Source organism: Metopolophium dirhodum, chromosome 7, assembly GCF_019925205.1.
Source record: "Metopolophium dirhodum isolate CAU chromosome 7, ASM1992520v1, whole genome shotgun sequence".
Taxonomy (NCBI): Eukaryota; Metazoa; Arthropoda; class Insecta; order Hemiptera; family Aphididae; genus Metopolophium; species Metopolophium dirhodum.
The window spans coordinates 18,281,816-18,301,923 of record NC_083566.1 but is presented as its reverse complement, the minus strand read 5'-3'; the positions used below and the strand labels follow the sequence as shown (position 1 = coordinate 18,301,923).

General features: G+C 31.0%; 1 protein-coding gene across 2 annotated transcripts in view; it reads left to right on the top strand.

Moving 5' to 3' along the window:
* Positions 1-20,108, top strand: part of LOC132948085 (frizzled-5) — a 70,528-nt gene that overhangs the window by 15,771 nt on the left and 34,649 nt on the right. For both annotated transcript variants that reach the window (XM_061018384.1, XM_061018383.1), the window contains exon 2: positions 1,210-1,262. The gene's annotated coding sequence lies outside the window, so the exon portion shown is untranslated. The remainder of the gene's footprint in view (positions 1-1,209; positions 1,263-20,108) is intronic.

Sequence of the window (20,108 nt, the reverse complement as noted above, 5' to 3'; positions counted from 1 at the left end):
TACCATTTTTCACGTCACGGTCGCCATGTTATAATTTATAGTTTATAATAATAATAATAATATAATATGATAAATGATTATAGTACCTATGTAATATTATAACAAGACGTATTACGCACGCGCCAAGTATTGAGAGGAGAGGAAAAAAATACGTCAGAGTTATGTAAGACGACTGCAGCACGCCCCGGAGAAGACAGCGAGTATACACGATACCACCGGTGTACCGGGTATAACCTACCCATAACCAAAAGAGGATACCACGGAGGAGAAGGAAAAAAGTAACAAACACGACAAACCTATGGCATATGCAAATGATTTCGTCGTCGCGTGAACACGACCGCTATGTCATACACGATACACACGTGGAACACATAATATTCTTTAGAGTCTAGACATTATACATATATTATATCGTACAACGTACACCAATCATTCCCACGCGCAAACGCACACCGTTGACCAGACCATGGTATAATAATAATAATATCATTATTACATCAAAAACGAGACGACGCGAAAAAAAAAATGATAAATTGTGTAAAAAAAAATAGAATGAAATACTGCGATCGATCGCGCGACGGTCCTGTTATGTAGAAATCGTTTCGCCGGTTAGGTGTCACGCATATGCAAATATAGATATAGTTTTCTTAGTATAAAACGAGTCGTTTTAAACGACGTGTTACCTATGCATACATAACAATATATCACATATCATGAATTACGCGATCCTCAGCACTGTACGTGTATTATAATATATTATTACATTATAAAGCGTATTAATCGGTCTTAAAACTAATTTTTCTATCGATACCGTTTTACAATAACATAATAATATTTTCGTCGGTCGTATTAGTCGTAACAGTCGCGGGAAATGGTTTTTTCATCTTCGACGGGTCGGTTAGAACTATTTATTATCTTGTCAGTTTACGTGTTTGCCACTAAACCGTTTTTTTTTGTTATTATAATATTATACTATGGTAGTGCTGTATTTTACTTTACCATTATACTAACAAGATTTTCCATCTCGGTTCACCATCGTGTATACTATTATGTTACTTGATTATTTTGTATATAATACATGTACAGTATACAAAATATAATTATATGATTTATTATTATTATTATTATTATTATTATTATTATTATTAAGCCTATGCACGTCAGTGTATTATATGCCAATAAATTATTGTTATATTATTATGTTTTCAGAAACGGAAATACGTCACTATCAACCAAACACTGTAGTGGATAACTTTTAAAAGGTAAGAAAATATTTAAATCATGACAATATTATTATTTATACGATCGACATTTGAAGATATGATTACAGTTATCACGTTATAATAATTAATAGTGCTTAACTTTATTAGTACACTTTATAATATTATACAATAGCACGGATTCATATTTTCCAAAATGACCGTACAGAGTATGGTCATTTTGTAAAACTTTGTTTATCTAGAGAAACATATATTATATTAAAATGTATGACATGATGATGATAAGTGAAATATAAATTACGAAAGTGAATAATACAACAATAAAATAAACAATAGTATTGTGGAAGAACAGATCAGTGACCCTTTTTTGTTTTGTTCATGTTTTTCATACATTTCAATATGCTGTGGTATACCTATACTATCAAATCGTCGTTTTTGTCGTCGTTTAGAAGAGGGTTGTTCAGGAATGTATAATAATATTTATGTATATGTAATCTCGAGAAAGGATTAAAAAAGTTTCAATCAATTTCTATGAACGAATTGTAAAGATTTCGACTTTGCATTTTTGTATAATAGAAACAGATATATTATTATTGTGGGTATGCATTCAAAGTTTTTTTCAGGAAATATTGTGTTATTACAAAGAAAATATTATAATAAATACACATTCCGCGTAAACTACTGCAGAAAAACACTTACGGTATAGATATCTTTTCAAGAATTGTCATTGTATATATTATAATAGTATAATACGGCTCCACGAGTACATGTTTATTGATTTTGTAAACAATGAATCTAAAAAAATAAAAGTAAGGTAAACATCAGAACAATACGATGATGACAGTAGGTATAATAATATAACGTAATATTTAAATATTTAAATCATTTCTTTAACAGCAATTAAAAAAAAAAAAAATTGTTCAATAAAAATTTTTAATGACCTGCGCCGCGATTTGTTTGTTTGGTGTAATTCATTGAACGGATTTGTTTTCGCCCAAATGACCTTTTGTACCCAAACTCAAAAAAGAGTGATTTGTTTGCGCCCAAAGAAATATTATTTATTGTAAACAAAAAAAATTTTGGTTAAAAATGTCATTTGGACGAAAACACTTAGGTACGGCAAATACATCATCACGGGCAAGAAGTTTGCACACTGTAAGGCCACCAGAGTGTGGTTATTAATTATTATCACAAAAATATGATACCTATACTATAATATAGTAGGTTAGGTTAGGTTTGGTTGTACTGCGTAAACTAAAGAGTGTAGAATATTAAAAGCATAATAATATAATTGCCGATTTCGGCGCGATAAGACTGTGAAACAACAAAGCAACACACGATCGCTAACCGTACAATATTATTATATTATTATACAAACATAAAATGTGTGCGTCCGTCGAAGCGAAATGCGTGTAATCGTTTTATTGGTTATGTACTTTTCTACTCGTCAAACAATATTTTTACTTCGCGCAAAGCTCGTTAATGGAGTAATGGATGTGAGTACATGTTTTGAATAATATTAAAATCATAATCATTTAATAAGAATGTGAAGTGCGTCGTTTACGCGGTACCTATATAAAATTATAATTTACGACGATAATATAATGACGATATTGGATTATCGGTTGCGTACAAATCGAACAACACTTTTGGTTCAAATAATTATTAGAGAAACGATCTCATCTCATCGTAATTCTATTTTAAATATCTAAGGAAGAATCTGATGGTATAGCAAATTCTAACACTAATGTAGCTGCCAATGCTTAGCAAAATACGTTAAACGTAAACACGAAACCACTATAACACGTAAGCCGTAAAACTGTCCAATTTTCACCCAAATCCTAAATTGTGGGTTAGTCTTGAGTTTTGTAATTTACATATAATTTTCAAAGCAACGCGTCCATGTTTTGTGTGCGGTGATATCACGCTATCAAAATATTAATCTATATTCGTTTTATAATAATCAATCCGTTTTATTTTTATACATATTTATTTAATTAGCACCTTGAATCGATTAAATATCGCCAAATTTCATTTTATGACGCTTTTAACAATAAACATCATGTGAAACAGAAATACCTACTTGGGGTTTAGGCATTTTTACGTTCAAAATTGAAATATCTAAAGAGCCATACACATATTTTATGTAAAACTTCCACTTACTTTAATACTTCATATTATGTATTGGTATATTGTAGCATTCGCCTGTCACTTTAGCTTTTATAAAACAACCATACCAGTTAATATATTTTTGGTAATAAAAGCGTAATACAGAGTAATAAACAATATGGACATTTAGGTACAGAATAAACATTTTAATTGTTCGATTTGAAGTTTTTAAGGTGCAACTGTATAGCTCATAATATATCTGTGGACCTATATTATGTAACACCATGCATGCAGAAGCATACAGACGAAATTAAAGATCTATAGCTAAAAAAGAAGCAAAAAATCAATTTTTCTCAAAACCATTAACTTTGAATATTATGCTGGGTTCGTTCTAGGTGTGCGATTTATAATTATTATGTACTATTCGTATGACATATTGTGATGATGATGATCAATTAAATATGGCACGAACTGTAGATATAGTATGCGTTATAGTGTTATATTATTATTGTTGTATATATATATATATAGGTAGGTCTGCTGCAGCGGAGTGCTCGAGATTCCGGGCGTGACGAGAGACACTTCACGCGCGTCCTGGGCCTTTATTATTTTCTCATATATATAATATTTTATATTGTTACATACGCTATTATGTTCGGCATGAACGAGGTCAGGTATAGGACCGTAGAACTGCAGTACAGCGGTGGTGGTTACAACAATAATCATAACAATAATACGAGTGTGTATACCTATATTATAATACAAAGGACTACTCACCAAACATGTCCATTCCGATTTTATCCTTATCGACGTTAATCAAAAATCTAATTTATTTTTGGGATCTTTAGGCACCTATATTAAATTACCCCATTTTTAAATACTTGGATTTTTATACGATTTAAGGAGTAGTCCTGTGTTGACACAAACTTATATTTTTATAGAAGAACATCCCTTTTTTACTTTCAATTTTAAGTATGGATGCAGTTTTGATACATATCAATCAAAATGCAAACAAATAGTTTTAGATTCATAAAAAAAAAATCCAAAAATGAAAATTTGAATAAATAAATGATTATATTATACACAATTTGAAGATATAATGGGGATGAGAACCCTTTTTGAGCCAATCTGTATATAATATTTAAATAATGCATAATTTTCGTGAACTGCTGTGAAAAATATCAAACATGATTCTATATAAAAAAAAATGATAGGTAGATACACTATTATAGTAACCCGTCTATGTACTTTTCGCGTATTGTAGGTATAACATGTTATATTGTTGTTATAATTGCGTAGTTTAATCGTATCGAGTGAGGATTTTGATTCCTTTGATAACCAACAATAACGCATATCCAATTATTATACATAATATATTATTATGCTCCAAATAACAGGATTCCAATATATTATTAATATACTCATATGCGCATATCCATATAATAGATGTATTGTAAGAGTGTCAAGAACGTCAACGATTCGCGTCGCATGAATCAGTACTTTACACGACGTATTTTTTTTATCATAATATATTATATCTGTAATAACTAATAACTAATAATAATAGTAATTATTTGACAAAACTATATTTCAAAACTTTTTTCATACAATAGAGAAATATTTAATATAAACTTGATTGTATTATTCCAAACGTCTTCGGACGTTATACAACTATAATATAAAATATAATGATAATAATATTTTTTAGATTCTGAGCGGAGTGATGAATGTATTGATTTTACAATGATGTGTGTGTTTTTTTTATTGTTATTTTTTTTTTGTGTGTCTGTCATCACCGTTTGGGGGAGTAAAACTGCTTAGATTTTCTTTAAATCAAAAAAAAAAAACAGTATCCTGTTCGATGGGAAAGTGAATATAACTGATGCATTCGGGAGGGAGGTCAATATTTAATATCCCCAATAGTTTTCAAAAGCGCAGGGAAAAACGAAATAAATGGGCATTAAAAGTTTGAATTTGGACGAAAGGCGTAAAAATCACGAATATGTAAAAATTATTTATAGTTAAAAATCCAAAAAATTCTAAGATTTAAATTGTTGACAAAATTTATCAAATTTAAAATTTAAGAATGATTTTGTAGCTAAAAATGTATAGAGTGTTCCACTTTTATAGCTATAAGGATTGAAAATCTAAAACATGGTTTCCACGTAATTAGGTTATTCTGTAACCAGTATGGTTTTTTTTTACTAGTTATTTTATGTTCAAATTTGGACAAAATTACATATTAAATAACCAAGAATAACAATTTTAGTTTTTTTGTTGTAATTTTATAATATTAATTCAACTTACCGGCTACCTTATTAATAATAAGTATAATATAAAATATCTACACTGACAAGCCGTCCCCGCACAGAATCGTCTTTCGTATACAATGATATTATTACCTACATCATTGAATTCAAATGTAATGCCATCCATTTTATAGTGACCCCCTTGTAACCTACTGTACAGCAGAGTGATATCCACTTACCCGATTTTTTAATAATAATAATAACAACACGTAATATAACTTACTGAAATTAATAATAAATAAATACGGTTGGTGTACGAACACGTTACGATTCAAATCACGTCAACTGCAGTTGTAGACGTTTAGTTTCGATGATTGGCAATTGTATCGAACAATTTTACTTCGCAGTTAACACCTTACCACGGTGGGCTGCAGTTTAACAGATAAATTGGCCAACATTTCATCATATTACCTATATTATTTAGGAGGATTGGAGGTGATTAGCCCTTTTACAAAAATTACCGATTACATCTTGAATGTTTTAGTAGATTGCTTAAATGTTTTTCTGGAATAATGTGATTCATGGTCGAATACTTCTCTCCACGAAGTTTTCAATCAAATTGTGTCAATTTCTTGTTCTCTATGCATTTATAATATACACAATAATATAGGTACCTACACCTTAATTCCGTGCCACAAGTAAAGTAAAAATCTTACAAATTATAATAGGTGAGGCGTCTTTGCTTTTAACAAAAGACGTAAACCGTCAACTGTAGAAATTATAAAACAATTTAGCATAACTTTATACCGCACATTAAGATAGAGTATACTTAGGTATACAAGACCCCACGCGTGGATGATAAAACGATTTTTTTCTCATATATCCCTGTTTAAAAGGCTATACCTATTTATAAAAGCGTAAGATTTATAACAACAATTCGACCGTACATTTGTCACACCCGCGGAACATAATATCTCGAGATTATTGAGGAGTGTAAGAAAAAAGAAGATAACTTAAGCGTATATGTAATATATAGCTTTTTCCATTATGGAAAAAATAACTAAACTTTTTTTTTTTTATCTCGTAAGAGAGACAATTTTTTTATATAGTTTTTCGATGATTTACTGCGCTCTGCCTCTTTTCTCCATTATTAGTACACTATATCAAATGCATCATTGCACATACACCGCTCGTACTATCGGCCCTATTTGTAATGACATAATATAGTGTAGACAATATTTTCCATTGTTTTGGGTTTTCTATAACAATGCGCAATAATAATAAATTAATATAGAACCTATAAAATGTATTATAATATATAAAATAAAAAACTTACTGACAGACGTATCAACTCACGGCACAAACGACTACGTCTGAAAACTTGAAATTTTTTCACGAAGGTTTCTTATACAATATAGGATAAGATAAATAAAAGCAGGGATTTTTCAAAATTCAATTTAAAGTTAGTGTGGGAAACATTTAAAATGTGTCTAATAACTCAACATTGTATGTAGAAAATACCTTAAAATAAATAAATATAAATGGATTTTGTAGATTTTTAAAAATCAATACCAAATACGGTAAAAGGGGAGTTATAGTAAGTATGAAAAAAAAAATAAATTTATTAATTAAAATATATTATAAAAGACTATATTTTTGCTTTAGATTAGCTCTAAAATCACTTGTCCAATCGCCAAACAGTTTTTTTTATGTAAACAGATGCCTAGGCGTTATAGGCATAGTTTTATACTTTATAAACTCAATTCTTATCACCGGAAAATTGAACAATAAAATAGGAATACTCCCATGGCACCATCTGTCTTGTTCTTACAGACACTCTTAAAAAATATTTTCTGCAGGACATCATTATATGCACTTGGCTGTTTTAAAAATTTCTATTGTTAAAATTTTTTTTTGATAATTTTTGCGGGTTGAGATACATAATTAGACCAATTTACTCATGCTGCAGTTGTTACACTTAGACTGAAATACATCAAGCGCTATATTTATATCTGTATTTTGCAACAGTGCTACCCATCCCATGCGAATTACCCGCATCTCGCTTGGACTTGTCTATTAAGTGAGGTACATCGACGACATGCTCGTGAACTGAGGTACCTATCTAAGCTCAAACCGAAACACACTATATACCCCGAACATCATATTTTACATTTGTATTTTTTTTCCGGGCGAAGTCGAGTAATACAGTTTTAATTATTATATACAAAGAAATATAGCTGGGGGATAAAATGTCCACTTATTTGTTAAAGCACCGCTGTCGGTTTAAAACAAAATGTTTAGAAAAAACACCACTGTTGGGGCTACTATAATATTATTATATATCAATGCGTGGTCGATCAAAAGCGACAAACACATAATAGGTATAGGTATAATATATTATTATTATGTCACAAAAATTTCACTTCGATTCCACTTATTATTATACAGCTCGTTCAAATTATTAAGCACAGCTGTGTAATATCATAAGGATATATTATAATAATATAGCTCAAACCAGTAAAACGCTGCGTTAAATAATCCGCCGCATCGACACTGCAGCGGCAAACCCATTAGAAACGTCCTACCGTACGCAAAATGTACAATTTAATATTATTTATTACAGGTGCACACGAAAGTCGATATTATTAAAACGTTTTTACGTCGATTTTAGGGCGTACCTCTATACTAACCGTAGCCCCGGTGTCGTGACAATATTTAATATAATATATTATCCTAATCGTTATTGAGATAATATTTTGTACGCAAGTACATAGTAGTATGGGGGTACCCCCCCCCCCCCACACCACCATACGTATTATTTATTTTTCTTTAGATCCGTCACACGCTTATTAAATAATATAATATCCACAAATATAATACTATACACAACAATAATATAATATTATGTATTATAATAAGGGCCGCGACTGTTTACTTCCAAACGATTTCTTCGTGGTCGAGGGGAGTGACGAAAAAAAAAAAATCTGCACCATATGTATAATAAGCGTTCGTGCCGATTTGACGTTTTTCTTACCTCTAGTCAATACACAATAAAAGACCCCTGATATGTGAGTGTGTGTGTGCGTGTGTGTGTGTGCGCAGGCACAATCGCACACCGCGAACAATGAGTGGCGGTTCTTTTCTTGAAAAAAATTCTGTTTAAAACGCGAACGGCTGGTTACTATTATTATTTGTTATTATTATTATTATTATTATTATTATCACACCAAACGCGCATATAGAGGTGCCTACGAATAACATCATATAAATTATTGATTGTTATTCATTTATTTATTTTGCTGTATGAAATTCCATCGGGGCCCCCGGTACTAACGCAAAATAATAATAATAAAAGAACTGTAATAACGCGCAGGGGCAGTATTTATTTTTTACAAAACATTTTATTCCCCATTATTATTTATTTATTCTCACCTCCGCTGTTGCTTTAAACGTTCAAATCACAACATAATCGAATATTATTCGTACACACATATATTAAACATAATATATTATCATTTATTGTATACACAAAGCAGCGTTAAACGGTATTTTAAATTGTTATATAGGTTAACGTAATAATAATAGTAACAATAATGATTATATTATTTATACGAATACCACCGACGACGTCAAAATAGGTATTATAAGATTATTCGATCCTCGTACACATTTTTATTCAAAAGTATGATGTAATGTTTATTCGAATTCGATATAAATTTCACTTTGTTAATGATTTTATTTAATAAGAATATTGATAAAATAAATAAAACGTCTACTAATACAAAATATCCAAAGACGTATTTTGAGTATTTGGACACCATATTATAGGTAAATCTATTATTCTGCCACTATTACCCATTACCCTTCCCTCCCACCCACCATAAAAAATTATTCCTCTCCAAATTATTTTCTATTGAAAAAAATGCGAGAACTTACAAACACTCAAAATACAAAATAATTGCGTAATAGAAGAACTTTAGAAATAACGTGTACATTTTTAAATTTTTTTAATTACAAATTGTTTGTAAGCTACAATACTTAGTTTTGTTATTTTGCCACTCACTAGTCATTACTCATTATAATATGCTATTGTCTTTATTAAATTAATACATTATTAGAATGTATCAACCAAAGTCAAAATCAATGAATATACAACTAAGCACAAAAATTATAAATTTATAAATCATAAACTACAACAAAACCGAGAATAAGGTTTAATAACAATATCAAAATAATTCAATCAGTATGTACTCAGATATATTATCTATTTTATATACCAACAAAAAAATCTTTAATCTAATAATTATTATTACAAAGTAAAATAAATAAATTTAAATGTAGATAATTTCGATTCTCCAGCGATACAGTAGCTACAGCATTTTATATTATCTGTGGCAACATTGAACAATATTTTACTGAGCATAATAATAAAATTGAAATTATTTTTTATAAATAAAATAATCTTGATTTTTACATAAGATTCCGATACGACAAAAAATGTTCATGTACCTTTATTAACTAATATCGATGGACGACGTATGTTTCACACTCAGAATAATATGCTGCCACCCCTAAATCTCTAAAAAAAATGTCCACCCGGAGCAATGGCACCCCTCATCTAAATACGTCCCTGAATATAACTGCATTGCTGGCATTCGGCGACTGTATGTACCTGCCCGTGTGTATATACAGTGTGATTCATTTATTACGAACCGAGCAACATCGAGTTGTATATTTTTGTTTATAGTATGAAAAACAAATATATTGTTTAACCATAGAAAAATATAAAATAATACGTGTACATGTTATTGAACGTTCGAAAAAAATCAACAATAATAATTCCTATAATATTTTCTAAAATATTGCTTAGTCGACAATAGAAAATACCCTGTATGTCTGCACAATATAATATTATTGTGCGCGCCTGCAAAGTGAAAAAAGGACGTTATGATATTATCCTCTCGAGGCTTTTCCGAATATCCCGTTAACGGCCTCTCGCGCAAAATCTCTCAAATCGCGTACATTATGATAAAAACAAAAAACACCATCATGGTGTTCAATTTATAAAGAAAATCGTCGAGTGTCGTATTCAATTTAAAATATAAAATATTGTTATTTCGTCGCACGTAAGACGGAAAAAAAGTGAACAATATGATATTAGGTATATACGTGCATTGGGAAATCGTATAACAAAAAAAAATAATTATTTTTATTAGATCTTACTGCAGTTTGGTATTTCTGTTATAATAATATTTTATTAAGTAGGTTCTATATTATTAAATTATATTTTTTGAGTTTGTGTAAAACGACTTGCACATTATAATAATATTATACCATACGATCATTATACACAGTTGTTATCATCTGAAGAAGCGTAGCCGAGGGGTAAAGGGGCTATATGGCCACTGGTTGTGATGACTATATAGTAATATTATATTATATTATACGTTCAAATGTCACGGACAAACGACAAATTAATGTTACACATGTATATAATAATATACGCAACGTACACCACCGTCGACCATGGGAGGACACACGTTGCGCGAACCCCATGCCGATGTCGGGTGTGCGTGTGCGAAAACCGAATGAAAAGAAAACTATAAATATTAAATACACGTCGCGAATAATTATTGCGATGGTAATATTATTATGTTATTGTTGCGATAATATTACCAACGACACGACACACGCGCTTTTGGTCGCCTTGTCGGGTTTCACAAAGATTTTTATTTTTATATAATATTATACCAAACATTCGAAGCGATAAATTATTTTCCATAATTGTTATATACATTATTGTACGTACCTGTCGTGCCTATATATATGAGCTTGGACCATGCACACGATTTTTTATTTTACTAAACGTTCAGTGCGCTTTTAATTGCTGGGAATTAAGGTCATCAGGATGGATGAAAAATTCTCCATTTCCAAAAATCAAAATACTAAAAATAGATGCAGTCGGTATCAAGTGTAGCTATAATTTCACAAAAGTATCTTCAATAACCTGTATAATACGTTGCCTATCATTTCTACCTGATGATTTTTTTTTTGTGAAAAGTAATAACTGGTAATAGGTGATATATCGATTGCATAACACTGGAGTATGGTATAATATTTTAAATGTATAAAAAAGTATTTTAAACAAATTATGCAAATGACACAATATTTGATGATTTTTACATACCAGAACCACCAAAACACTGAATGCCAAAAAAACGACTGAAATTGACAAAGAAAAAATTAAAGTGATAAATATGACAATAAATTTGAAGGTCGAACGTCAGGGTGAATGAATTTTATTTTAATAAATCAAAGAATATTTTGTTTTAATGTATGTTGTGTAGCATGAGTTTATGCCTTTATGGCTGACCGGGCTTCCCTCCCCTCAATAAAAACTATGACGCTAAAAAAAAAAATTCCTATTATCTTTTGTTTATACGTTAGTCTCTAATACTTACAAACGTGTTTTTTTTTGTGGTTTTGAAAAAATTTAATATGGTAATGGTTGGGTTCAGTCTAGAATATCATCGGATAAGATATACTTCCAACAAGAAACCGCATCCAATGCATCGGTGTATCTAATCTAAGTGATCTCATGTTGACGAAATATTACACGTTGTGCATCCAAACATCGCTATTGATCTCATTTTTCTCAATATGTTTTGTCAAGATGTCATAGCGTATTATACGAATCATTATAATATAATATTATGTATAGTGTCGTTACCGCTGTATAGGTACTAGGTACGTTACCCCGTTTTCATAACACTATTATGTTACGACCTGTACATTAAATTATAGCACCTACGAGCTACGTTATAATATCCTTCCGGTGTTACTTATATATTTAAATAAATAATAATATACTTATACTTAACCGTGCTCGCGTCGCATATTACCTTGCTATATTTATTCATGTTTTTTTCACTTAGAAATCCGCTTTCTAATGGTGCTATGGTTTTACGGCTGTATAATATCATATAATTACATGGTGTGTACATTTTTTTTTACCAAACATTATTTACCGCCACTAATATTAGTTACAGCCGTTGACTTTGAAATTTTAAATTCATTTCAATACGTCTATACCTATATACGTAATGGTTGCTATATTGGTTATAGGAGAAATAATTAGTAGAAATTAGTAATTATTTATTATTAGTTGCCATTGGTTAATCGGGCAGATCAGGTACAAGCTATTACATCAAATCGAATTTTCGAACATTGCCTACCAAGGTGGCTGAGTTGCACTTACTGCAGCAAGTTACACCCAAAAGGATTTGAACAATCATATTTTTAAGAGTCACCTTTTTTACGGGCAACAAAGTGCACGGGATCAGCTAGTATAATATAGATATTACTACATTACTATCCATTATTTGGTTACTATTATGTATTATGAGTGTTTCGTAAGTTCAGTACAGTATAATATTATGTACAAAACGGCTCGTCACAAAAACATAAAACTTATATTTAAGACTGTTCCAATATAATATATAATTTTTAATTTGTGTATAGTTTACCTATCTACGTCGTGCCATTTTGTTTTATATATTTAGTGTACTTGTAGGAAAATATGATAATATGATATTGTTTCACAGCGCGTGTTTAATCGGTTGTGAAGAGAGTTTAACTCGGAATTCAGAGTATTCCTTCTCAAAAACATATAATATAACGTATTTCCGCGTTATATCGAATAAACCCCGACGTAGAGACGAGCATAATAATATATTACGATATAATATTACTATGGTTTACATTTTCTCCAGTTGGCGAGCGGCCGTGGACTTGTAATAATATATCTTCAAACGAATATTATTATTTTTTTACCCGTGAAAAAAACCAATCGTATTTTTTCTCTTATTTTGCCAACCGTTCGATTGTAAAAGTATGAGGAAAATATACATTTTCCATCTATTCTGCTTTACAACAAAACTCTATTGTTTTTATACTAAAAGTGCATTCCGAGGCGACGGCGGATATATTTTTTTAAATATATGAACGCGTGACCAGTGGATTTTTTTATACAGAAATGTTATTATTACTTCGAATTTCGCATAGCACAGCACTAAAACGCATCGCGTAGCACACATAGCACACACTGTAAATTATTTGCGTTAATATTCTAATGCTTTCCGTGCACGCAAAGTTCTCTACATTTATTCATATATATATATATATTATATACATCATACCGTTCAGCAATTCGTTTGCTACGCTTGAAAATTAAAACAAGCCAACACACACACACACACACACACACACACACACACACACACACACACACACACACACACACACACAAATGCACAATACAAGTTCACCAACGATAATGAATGTGGTTTTTTTTAAATGTTTTTAACAAAATGCCTTACCGTGTAAATTATTATCTTGAAAACAACTCTATTTACAGTTCAAGTCATATTATTTTATATAGTATTATGTGCAATCAACATAATATATTTTGAAGTGTGCGAAGAAAAAATATAATTAAATTCTTATTCCGAAAAAAAACTACTGAAAACAGAATGCAAGTATTATGCCCCCTACGTTTCACTTTTTGTCCGTTCGACCTTCGTAACACGAAAATATGTCAAAATTCAAATGTGTACATGTAATGTGTGGTAGTGACTAGAGGTACAATACATTATAGAACATAAAATAAAACGTTTCAATAATTCTCGACGACGGGGCAGTACAACATAATAATATTTAATATATATACTGCGACTGAGGGGTTAGTCGTTTAAGATATATAATACATAAAAACTACAATTCAACACGACAATATGACGAGTTGTGGTCGATGGGATCGAATGTCATCAGGAGGTCCGAAAAATAGTTCGAATCGTTGTTTTCTTTTTCATACTATGTTAGATTTCTATATTCGCATTATGTGCACAATAAATGTCTGGTCACTTCAGATCCACTCGAATTCGTCACTCCGTTCCGTTTCTATTGTGTTCCTGGCCACGTTTTGCGCACAAAATATTATATCGTTTGCCCTTTTCAAAAACATTTTCTGCATTGTGTTCATAAATAATTTTTATATTTCACTATTTCCTATTATTCTCATTTTTCTAAGTGTATATTATATTATAAAGGAGATTATGTTTCTGACGCATCTGTGTTACATATATCAATTGAGGTGTGCATGCAGGTCATCACAACACCACCACGCAAGTCAGCATCATATTATATTAAATAAATCACTTAGTAGTATTATATTATTATTATTATTATTATTATTTCACTGTAACAATAATAAATAACTATTTAATTTTTAACAGTAAAATGGTATTTTAATAAACGCGCATCATTGTCAAACACCTATATGTATATGTAATTTACATACCAAATAGTCTTTGAATTAATCAAAGAGTTAAATTGTTTATAAACAAATTTTTAATCACTTGTGTAGCTGTTATAATATCAATTTATACAGTTAATCTGTTTAACTGTTACATTTTAACCAAAAAATACCGTTAGTTGACCAACGATCATAGTAAGCTATACTAACTTGAACATGTTAAAATGTGTTTTGGGCTTAGCGAGAATTATAGTCCATAGAGGATAATATACCTATTAGGTTATAATTTATACTTTAAAGTTAAGTTATACCTATATAGTATTTAGTCTATACATTGTATTAAAACATTTGATGGCGTTAGCCGTTGATGAGGGTAGGTACACTCGCATCAAGTGTGCAATAATGTCTCTAGTGGCTGTAGAAAATTCCGAACGAAACTTCCGACAAGTTTAAAATTATTTCATTGAACGGACTAAGTTGGTCTAAGTTTTCTCTTTGGCGATGTCAACCAGAAGTTACCGGCAACGAGTATAACTCGTTATATAGATTTGTACCTTATATCCATGTAATTTCTACAGTTGTTTTGAAAATTTACTGCACTTCAAGTGGGTTTCATATACGAACAAACTACTTTCAAACACACGATTTTACTATTCATGTTATTTTAAGTTTTATATCAAGTCTATAAAGTATTTGGTTAAACCGAGTTCACGACAAATACGTGCCCCTTATATGAAAATTCCTCGAAGACGTATAAACTTTATCTAACAAATATTTACTAGGGTAGATTATCGGAACTATAAATTATAACTGAATTACAGCAATAGGAAACTGTTATTGTTAAGTTTGAATAGATATAAACTTCGGGATTCTAAACTATATACGAACAACAATTTTAACTTTTAAGAGTAGATCAATTTAGGTTCCTTGATAAACTGTGTATTTCCTTCAAATTAACCTCATTCAGTTTTCAGTGAACACGAATTAAACAACACTATTAAAACAAATCTACCTACCTACTTGAAAAATATACGAAAATACGTATAGATAGGTACGCCGTATATTATAATTTATAATATAGGTAAATGTATAGTTTATTCAAATTTTAAGTTTTATACATTAAACCCGTTTGTAATAAATAATAAAATATATTAAATATCATATAAGTACTTAATTTTCAATTACGACAATATTATTACGAAACAGTTTAAAGCTGTTAATTAAACAATAGTATGTAATTCGTAAAATTCGACTGATTCTTAAATTTCAATAATTTACGTCCATACGTCTTGAACAATATTTTGTCATACGAAAATGTATGCTATAATATACATATTATATTATATGGGTTCGATAACATGCCGAGAACCACGAGCATGTATACTCTTATTGTGTCTTAAAATAAAAGTATACCATCGTATTAAAATTCAATTTCGAAGGATAAGTATAAAATCTCTAACGGTTTTAAGTTCAGTAAAAAATAATGTCTATACATTATTGAATATATCCCAGCTTTTGCGCTCAACTGATAAATGTGAAACTTTTGAGTTCTCGAATAGTGAATACTGCAGCGACCGTACGAAATTGGATAGCGACGTGTATCGGCTTTTGTTCTTCTCTTATATTCATTCAAATAAGCTCAACAGTAACCGCTAACCAGCTATCAAAAGCAATCCATCCACCCGCGGAGATAATTGAAATAAGACGGCGTATTCCGTGGCATATACACTAATGCCTACGCTGATATCAAATTGGTTTTTGTTTCGTTTCGAAAATTGCATTACGAATCTAGTCGAGAAAATACGAGCCAATATTTGAGGTAATATTTTCGTACTGTTGCGCGCGGTGACGATCAACGCAGTGTACCTATAATATTATTGCAATTATTGTAATTCACTTAAATCTGAATAATGTGACGGTTAAAAAAAAAAAAAAATGTAATTATATCATAAGAATATAAAATTTTTATTAGTCTACCCACTGGCGAACTGCGTTTAATCGTTTGGCCCGAATTGGTCGGGATATAGTTTTACAATAAATCATAATATATCAATCGATCCACACGACTCGACCATCTAGGTTTACCCGCCCGCGTGTCTATTAATTATTGTTATATCCGACGAGGGCGCATCCCCGCACAGCCGCTGCCGCCATACATATAACATCATATAAAGGCACTCGGGCCAGAACGATAAGCACAAGTCCTTTCACGTGCGTGATATTATTATTATTATTAGTATATACTTAAACACTCCTGGTATATTATGCGGATAAGGGCGCTTTATAATGATCGCATATGTCAGCGTACTACGACGACGGTGACAACTACCGAATAATATTATTCGTTATATTTATTTTACAAGTATTCCCATACATTATACAAAAGAGTGTATAGAGTACCACGGATGAAACCGTTCGGTTAGACTTACAACTAGAACACGGTAACCCCTAGCTCAACCGTTGTACACCAGCACATTATAATAATAGTGTGATGCGAGTGTTCTATGTTATGTTTGTTTTTACCTTTTTATTATTATTATTATCATTATTATTTTTATTTTAATGGTGGCGGTATATAATATTATTATAACGACCGTTTACGCGCACACACGTGCACAATAAAAAAAAAACCTCTTTGGATGTAAATTAAAAATGCCACCAGCAATGCACATAATATCTAACCGGGCGAAGGAGGAGAAACCTGCACCTCCGCCACGATCGCCTTCAACACGCGCGTACACGTACTCGTGTACATAATATTATATATATATATTGTATATTATATATTACATAGGTACCCGTCGAATCATTATATTTCAGTTACTTGAGTAAATAAAGCCTCGGGTACACGCCCACACGAAGAAGAAAAAACCCGAATGTACGACACACTCTTACACACACACACACTGCGCACGAAAGATTGCTGTCTCGAAGATTCGACGACCGTAATAATATTATAATAATGTTTAAGGCAGGTAGGTACCTAGATTTACGTACGACGTGGGTCGGGCGTGTGCAGAGATATTTTGTTTTCACCCGAACGAGTGGTTGTCGAATATCCATCGGCACCGTATAATAATAATATTATGTATTAATATGATGAAATATAAACAGGCCGCTTAATATTATCTAGTCACCTACATATACGATTTGTTGTTTTTCTCATCATCATTATTATTATTATTGCCTATTACAATGAATTATTCTTCTTTTACGAATAATAATATTATAATGGTGGTGGTCGTCGTACACGCTTGCACTAGCACTGCGCCAACCAACCGCATAAATTGATTCCGGCCTGCAAGTCCTACCACTTCATACACGATATCACACAACTACAATACTACATACTATATTATACACATTTAAGACCTACGATATTATAATATATTATTGTTATTATTAGTATTGTACCTACAACACTTGTACACGGGCCGAGTCTTCGGGCGTGTGGGATATTCGATTGTTTATGATGTGGCGGCCACGGCGGAGGGTCTGTGAAACGCATTAAAAAGGTTAAACGGACTGCTAGAAATTTTTAATTAAACGCGAAAAGTACCATTATAGTATCACTGCAGTTATACTGTTATTGCTGTCGTCGACACGGTGGTTCGTATGTGAGTCGCATATAGTATACAACATGGAATATTATTGTATTGTATTATATCATACAGACATACAGTTGGACGCACGAGCTGGAAAAAATATAAATAATAATAATAGTTTACTGCGAAAAACGCAACCAGAAGAATGTTGTAATTTTTTACTAAATTATACGTCGTACACTCGGATCACATATTATCATATAATTATAATAGATCCTAGATGGCCAGACAGGTAGACAAGTAAGTAGGTGAGTATATAGGTATAATATATTATCATGTACTATATGTGGGTATAATATCGTAGGTACCCACGATAAACGGACCAATTATTTATGTGCGTCTTATTATCCCGTCGACCGGCACGCGAAAATTATTATGTTATTATTATATTGCACCCGTACTACGTACACGCGCTTTGCCGACGTCCGACACCGCAAAAACGGCATAATAAAACGTTTTATCGTCGTGTATTTTAATGTATACGGTAAAAAGGGTAAAATTGTAATTCCGGTAGGTTCCACCTCTACATACATTTATTATTGTTATAAATGGTGGTTCTTAACCTGTAGGTCTTCGGGAAATTTGCTGGTGTCAAAAAAAAAAAAAAAACACCACTTGACGATATAATATATTATAGGTACGCAATATTCTGTTATCGCCATGACCGTGAAACCAAAATGTTTTATAGGGTGGAGGAAAAATTGTTATTTTATTATCATTTGAAAGCCTATTATATTATAATAATATATTTTACTACCTATAGTATTTATATATTATTAATATATTCTATGCATATTCTACATATATAAAGCTAGGTAACACCGAAAGTGTACATTATAAAATGCGATTTTTACTTACACTTATATTATTATTATACGTCATGTGTAGGCTTATGCGATGATTTAGACCACTAAACGATATAATTTAAAATGTAAACTAAAGAAAATTTACCGACCGCCACCGCCTACTTTACTATATTTTAAATTTATACGACCGTGTCGACTGCAGTATATTTACCTTGTTTTACGGTCTTGAAGGAAATAACACACAATATACACGCCATATATTATATTCCATTATAATATTGTGTATCAACACGGTGGCGTGAGAATCACTGCGTGGAAAATAATTACTCTATTAAATTGCGGTACATGCATGTAGGAACCTTTAACTACAATAAGAGACTAAGCACATTAGGTCCTTTTGAAGTATTCATTTCCGTTATATACTAATCACTAATACTGTTTATTGTATAACAATATTATTTCATCAGTTATGTATGACCGCAATTGTCGATTCACTTGTAGGTACGTATGATTGTATGAAATTCAATGAACAAATGTGCAGTTATAAACGTTTGCAATAGTCTAAACTTAAGAAACAAACTAGAGTCTAAAGGTAGGTACGTGATATTTATAATGCAAGTACCTACCTTCTTATATAGGTACCTACCTACCACGCGATTTTTGTAATAGTTTATAAAATATGATAACTAAACACTAAATAATAATATGTAGGTATAGGTGCTTTTATTGAAATCTAGTATTTGATTCTCTGTTCCTATGTCATATAAATTTATATCTATTGAAGATGTAAAAATCGAATATATGAA